This window comes from Aristolochia californica, unplaced genomic scaffold (genome assembly GCF_029961685.1).
Source record: "Aristolochia californica isolate CCGP_79_NKW_82.1479 unplaced genomic scaffold, dmAriCali1.0.hap1 SCAF_16, whole genome shotgun sequence".
NCBI lineage: Eukaryota > Viridiplantae > Streptophyta > Magnoliopsida > Piperales > Aristolochiaceae > Aristolochia > Aristolochia californica.
The window spans coordinates 10,277,642-10,284,371 of NW_027181837.1; positions in this window are offsets into that span (position 1 = coordinate 10,277,642).

The window sequence follows — 6,730 nt, forward strand, 5'->3', positions numbered from 1 at the left end:
TGAAAATTATTTCACGCACTAAAAATGAACTCCAACGTTTTGTTATCCATGTTTGGGAGATTCCACTAGTACAACCCCTAATAATAAGCTTGGTGGAATTTTAAAAGAAAGGGACTTGTAACTGATCCTAACAATGCTTTAAATATGGTGGACATGCATGGCAGAAACATGTTGAGGATGCAAGTGAACCTAATGATCCAAAAATTTCAAAGCGTGGAAAAAATCAAATTCTCAAGTTATTGGATATTTTCTAGAGACAAACAACCCACTTTTTGCCTATCCTTTAAAATCACAGATACTTTTTAGAACTATCTCTCTCAGCATTTGTGCATTTCCATCTTGGATGCTCAAATTTGTTTTCAGATCCAAACTTGAGTTTTCACTCTCCCATTTTTTCACGTAAAAAAAAAAATATTAAGGCATAACCAAATAAAAATTTTAGAGTTCATGTATGCAAAAAAAAATTTGAAAATTATTTCACACACAAAAAATGAACTGCAAGGTTTTGTTATCCATGTTTTGGAGATTCCACTAGTACAAACCCAAATAATAAGCTTGGTCGAATATTAAAGGAAACGGACTTGTAACTGATCCTAACATGCTTTAAATGTGATGGATATGCATGCCAGAAATATGTTGAGGATGGAAGTTAACCTAGTGATCCAAAAATTTCAAGGAGTGGAAAAGTTCAAATGCGCAAGTGGTTCGATATTTTCCAGAGCCAAACAACCCACTTTTTGCCTATCCTTAAAAATCACAAATACTTTTTGGACCTGTCTCTCTCAGCATTTGTGCATTTCCATCTTGGATGGTCAAATTTGTTTTCAGATCCAAACTTGAGTTTTCACTCTCCCATTTTTTGTCGTAAACAAAAAATATATAAAAGCATAACAAAATGAAAATTTTAGAGTTCATGTATGCAAAAAAAAATTTGAAAATTATTTCACGCACTAAAAATGAACTCCAAGGTTTTGTTATCCGTGTTTGGGAGATTCCACTAGTACAACCCCTAATAATAAGCTTGGTGGAATTTTATAGGAAAGGGACTTGTAACTGATCCTAACATGCTTTAAATGTGGTGGATATGCATTGCAGAAACATGTTGAGGATGCAAGTGGACCTATTGATCCAAAAAATTCAAGGAGTGGAAAAAATCAAATTCTTAATTAGGTTTGATATTTATGAGAGCCAAACAACCCACTTTTTGCCTATCCTTAAGAATCACAGATACTTTTTGGAACTATCTCTCTCAGCATTTGTGCATTTCGATCTTGGATGCTCAAATTTTTTTTCAGATCCAAACTTGTGTTTTCACACTCCTTTTTTTTCTCGTAAACAAAAAAGATATTAAGGCGAAACAAAATGAAAATTTTAGAGTATACGTTTACAAAAAAAAATTTGAAAATTATTTTACGCACTATAAATGAACTCCAAGGTTTTGTTATCCATGTTTGGGAAATTCCACTAGTACAACCCCTAATAATAAGCTTGGTGGAATTTTATAGGAAAGGGACTTGTTATTGATACTAACATGCTTTAAATGTGGTGGACATGCATGCTCGAAAGATGTTGAGGATGCAAGTGGTCCTAATGATCCAAAAATTTCAAGGAGTGGAAAAAATCAAATTCTCAAGTGGTTGGATATTTACCAAAACCAAACAACCCACTTTTTGCCTATGCTTAAAAATCACAGACACTTTTTGGAACTATCTCTCTCAGCATTTGTGCAATTCCATCTTGGATGCTCAAATTTTTTTTCAGATCCAAACTTGAGTTTTCACTCTCTCCCTTTTTCTCCTAAATAAAAAAGATGTTAAGGCATAACAAAATGAAATTTTAGTGTTCATCTATTCAAAAAAAAATCTGAAAATTATTTCACGCATTAAAAATGAACTCCGAGGTTTTGTTATCCATGTTTGGGAAATTCCACTAGTACGACCCCTAATGAGAAGCTTCGTGGAATTTTGTTGGAAAGGGACTTGCAACTGATCCAAACATGCTTTGAATGTGGTGGATATAATTGCCAGAAACATGTTGAGGATGCATGTGGACCTAAAGATCCAAAAATTTCAAGGAGTGGAAAAAATCAAATTCTCAAGTGGTTGGATATTTACTAGAGCCAAACAACTCACTTTTGGCCTATCCTTGAAAATCACAGATACTTTCTGGAACTACCTCTCTCAGCATTTGTGTATTTCCATCTTGGATGTTCTAATTTGTTTTCAGATCCAAACTTGAGCTTTCACACTCCCATTTTTTCTCGTAAACAAAAAAGATATTAAGGCATAACAAAATGAATATTTTGGAATTCATGTATGCAAAAAACAATTTGAAAATTATTTCACCCACTAAAAATGAACTCCAAGGTTTTGTTATCCATGTTTGGGGAATTCCACTAGAACAACCCCTAATAATAAGCTTGGTGGAATTTTATAGCAAAGGGACTTGTAACTGACCCTAACATGCTTTAAATGTGGTGGATATGCATGCCAGAAACTTGTTGAGGATGCAAGTGGACCTAATGATCCAAAAATTTCAAGTGGAAAAAATCAAATTCTCAATTGGGTTGGATATTTACTAGAGCCAAACAACCCACTTTTTTCCTATCCTTAAAAATCACAGATACTTTTTGAAACTATCTCTCTCAGCATTTGTGCATTTCCATCTTGGATGCTCAAATTTGATGCCAGATCCAAACTTCAGTTTTCACTCTCCCATTTTTTCTCGTAAACAAAAAAGATATTAAGGCATTACAAAATGAAAATTTTAGATTTCATGTATGCAAAAAAAAATTTGAAAATTATTTTACGAACAAAAAATGAACTCCAAGGTTTTGTTATCCATGTTTGGAAAATTCCACTAGGTCAACCCCTAATAATAAGCTTGGTGGAATTTTATAGGAAAGGGACTTGTAACTGATCCTAACATGCTTTAAATGTGGAGGATATGGATGCCATAAGCATGTTGAGGATGCAAGTGGACCTAATGATCCAAAAATTTTAAGGAGTGGAAAAAATCAAATTCTCATGTGGTTGGATATTTACCAGAGCCAAACAACCCACTTTTTGCCTATCCTTAAAAATCACATAATTTTTGGAACTTTCTATCTCAGCATTTGTGCATTTCCATCTTGGATGCTCAAATTTTTTTCAGATCCAAACTTGAGTTTTTAGTCTCTCATTATTTTCTCGTAAAATAAAAAGATATTAAGCCATAAAAAAATGAAAATTTCAGATTTCATGTATGCAAAAAAAAATTTGAAAATTATTTCACGCACTAAAAATGAACTCCAAGGTTTTGTTATCCATGTTTGGGAGATTCCACTAGTACAACCCCTAATAATAAGCTAGGTCGAATTTTATAGGAAAGGGACTTGTAACTGATCCTAACAAGCTTTAAATGTGGTGGATATGCATGCCAGAAACATGTGGAGGATGCAAGTGGACCTAATGATCCAAAAATTTCAAGGTGTGGAAAAAATCAAATTCTCAAGTGGTTGGATATTTACTAGAGCCAAACAACCCACTTTTGGCCTATCTTTAAAAATCACAGATACTTTTTGGAACTATCTCTCTCAGCATTTGTGCATTTCCATCTCGGATGCTCAAATTTGTTTTCAGATCCAAACTTGAGCTTTCACTCTCCCATTTTTTCTCGTAAACAAAAAAGATATCATGGGATAACAAAATGAAAATTTTAGAGTTCATGTATGCAAAAAAAATTTGAAAATTATTTTACGCATTAAAATTGTACTCCAAGGTTTTGTTATCCATGTTTGGGAAATTCCACTAGTACAACCCCTAATAATAAGCTTGGTGGAATTTTGTAGGAAAGGGACTTGTAACTGATCCTAACATGCTTTAAATGTGGTGGATTTGCATGCCAAAAACATGTTGAGGATGCAAGTGGAACTAATGATCCAAAAATTAAAAGGAATGGAAAAAATCAAATTCTCAAGTGGTTGGATATTTACCTTAGCCAAACAACCCACTTTTTGCCTATCCTTAAAAATCACAGGTAACTTTTGGAACTTTCTCTCCCAGCATTTGTGCATTTCCAACTTGGAAGCTCGAATTTGTTTTCAGATCCAAACTTGAGTTTTCACTCTCTCATTTTTTTCTCGTAAACTAAAAGGATATTAAGGCATAACAAAATGAAAATTTTAGAGTTCATGTATGCAAAAAAAAATTTGAAAATTATTTCACGCACTAAAAATGAACTCCAAGGTTTTGTTATCCATGTTTGGGAGATTCCACTAGTACAACCCCTTAATAGGCTAGGTGGAATTTTATAGGAAAGGGACTTCTAACTGATCCTAACATGCTTTAAATGTGCTGGATATGCATGCCAGAAACATGTGGAGTATGCAAGTGGACCTAATGATCCAAAAATTTCAAGGTGTGGAAAAAATCAAATTCTCAAGTGGTTGGATATTTACTAGAGCCAAACAACCCACTTTTGGCCTATCTTTAAAAATCACAGATACTTTTTGGAACTATCTCTCTCAGCATTTGTGCATTTCCATCTTGGAAGGTCAAATTTGTGTATTGATCCCAACATGAGTTTTCACTGTCCCATTTTTTCACGTAAACAAAAAAGGTATTAAGACATAACAAAATGAAAATTTTGGAATTCATGTATGCAAAAAAAAATTTGAAAATTATTTCACGCACTAAAAATGAACTCCAATGTTTTGCTATCATGTTTGGGAGATTCCACTAGTCCAACCCCTAATAATAAGCTGGGTGGAATTTTATAGGAAAGGGACTTGTAAATGATCCAAACATGCTTTAAATGTGGTGGATATGCATGCCAGAAACATGTTGAGGATGCAAGTGGACCTAATGATCCAAAAATTTCAAGGAGTGGAAAAAATCAAATTCTCAAGTGGTTGGATATTTACCAGAGCTTATATACCCACTTTTTGCCTATCCTTTAAAATCAAAGATATTTTTGGAACTATCTCTCTCAGCATTTGTGCATTTCCATCTTGGATGCTCAAATTTTTTTTCAGATCCAAACTTGAGTTTTCACTCTCCCATTTTTTCACGTAAACAAAAGAGATATTATGGCATCAGAAAATAAAAATTTTAGAGTTCATGTATGCGAAAAAAAATTTGAAAATTATTTCACTCATTAAAAATGAACTCCAAGGTTTTGTTATCCATGTTTGGGAGATTCCACTAGTACAACCCCTAATAATAAGCTTGGTGGAATTTTATAGGAAACGGACTTGTAACTGATCCTAACATGCTTTAAATGTGGTGGATATGCATGCCAGAAACATGTTGAGGATGCAAGTGGACCTAATGATCCAAAAATTTCAAAGAGTGGAAAAAATCAAATTCTATAGTTATTGGATATTTACCAGAGCCAAACAACCCACTTTTTGCCTATCCTTACAAATCACAGATACTTTTTGGAACTATCTGACTCAGCAATTGTGCATTTGCATCTTGGATGCCCAAATTTGTTTTCAGATCCAAACTTGAGTTTTCACACTCCCATTTTTTCACGTAAACAAAAAAGATATAAAGGCATAAAAAAACGAAAATTTTAAAGTTCATGTATGCAAAAAAAAATTTGAAAATTATTTCATGCACTAAAAATGAACTCCTAGGTTTTATTATCCATGTTTGGGAGATCCCACTAGTACAACCCCTAATAATAAGCTTGGTGTAATTTTAAGGGAAAGGGACTTGTAACGGAACCTAACATGCTTTAAATGTGGTAGATATGCATGCCAGAAACATGTTGAGGATGCAAGTCGACCTAGTGATCCAAAAATTTCAAGGAGTGGAAAAAATCAAATTCTCAAGTGATTGGATATTTACGAGAGCAAAAAACCCACTTTTTGCCTCTCCTTAAAAATCACAGATACTTTTTGGAACTATCTCACTCAGCATTTGTGCATTTCCATCTTGGATGCCCAAATTTGTTTTCAGATCCAAACTTGAGTTTTCACTCTCCCATTTTTTCACGTAAACAAAAAAGATATTAAGGCATAACAAAATGAAAATTTGAGAGTTCATGTATCCAAAAAAACAAATTTGAAAATTATTTCACGCACTAAAAATGAACGCCAAGGTTTTATTATCAGTGTTTGGAGGATTCCACTAGTACAACCCCTAATAATAAGCTAGGTGGAATTTTATAGGAAAGGGTCATGTAACTGATCCTAACATGCTTTAAATGTGGTGGATATGCATGCCAAAATATGTTGAGGATACAAGTGGACCTAATGATCCACAAATTTCAAGGAGTGGAAAAAATCAAATTATCAAGTGATTGGATATTTACTAGAGCCAAACAACCCACTTTTTGCCTATCCTTAAAAATCACAAATACATTTTGGAACTATCTCTCGCAGCATTTGTGCATTTCCATCTTGGATGCTCATATTTGTTTTCAGATATAAACTTGAGTTTTTACTCTCCCATTTTTTCTCGTAAACAAAAAAGATATTAAGGTTTAACAAAATGAAAATTTTAGAGTTCATGTATACAAAAAAAAATTTGAAAATTATTTCACGCACTAAAAATGAACTCCAAGGTTTTGTTATCCATGTTTGGGAGATTCCACTAGTTCAACCCCTAATCATAAGCTTGGTGGAATTTTAAAGGACAGGGACTTGTAACTGATCCTAACAATGCTTTAAATGTGGTGGATATGCATGCTAGCAACATGTTGAGGATGCAAGTGGACCTAATGATCCAAAAATTTCAAAGCG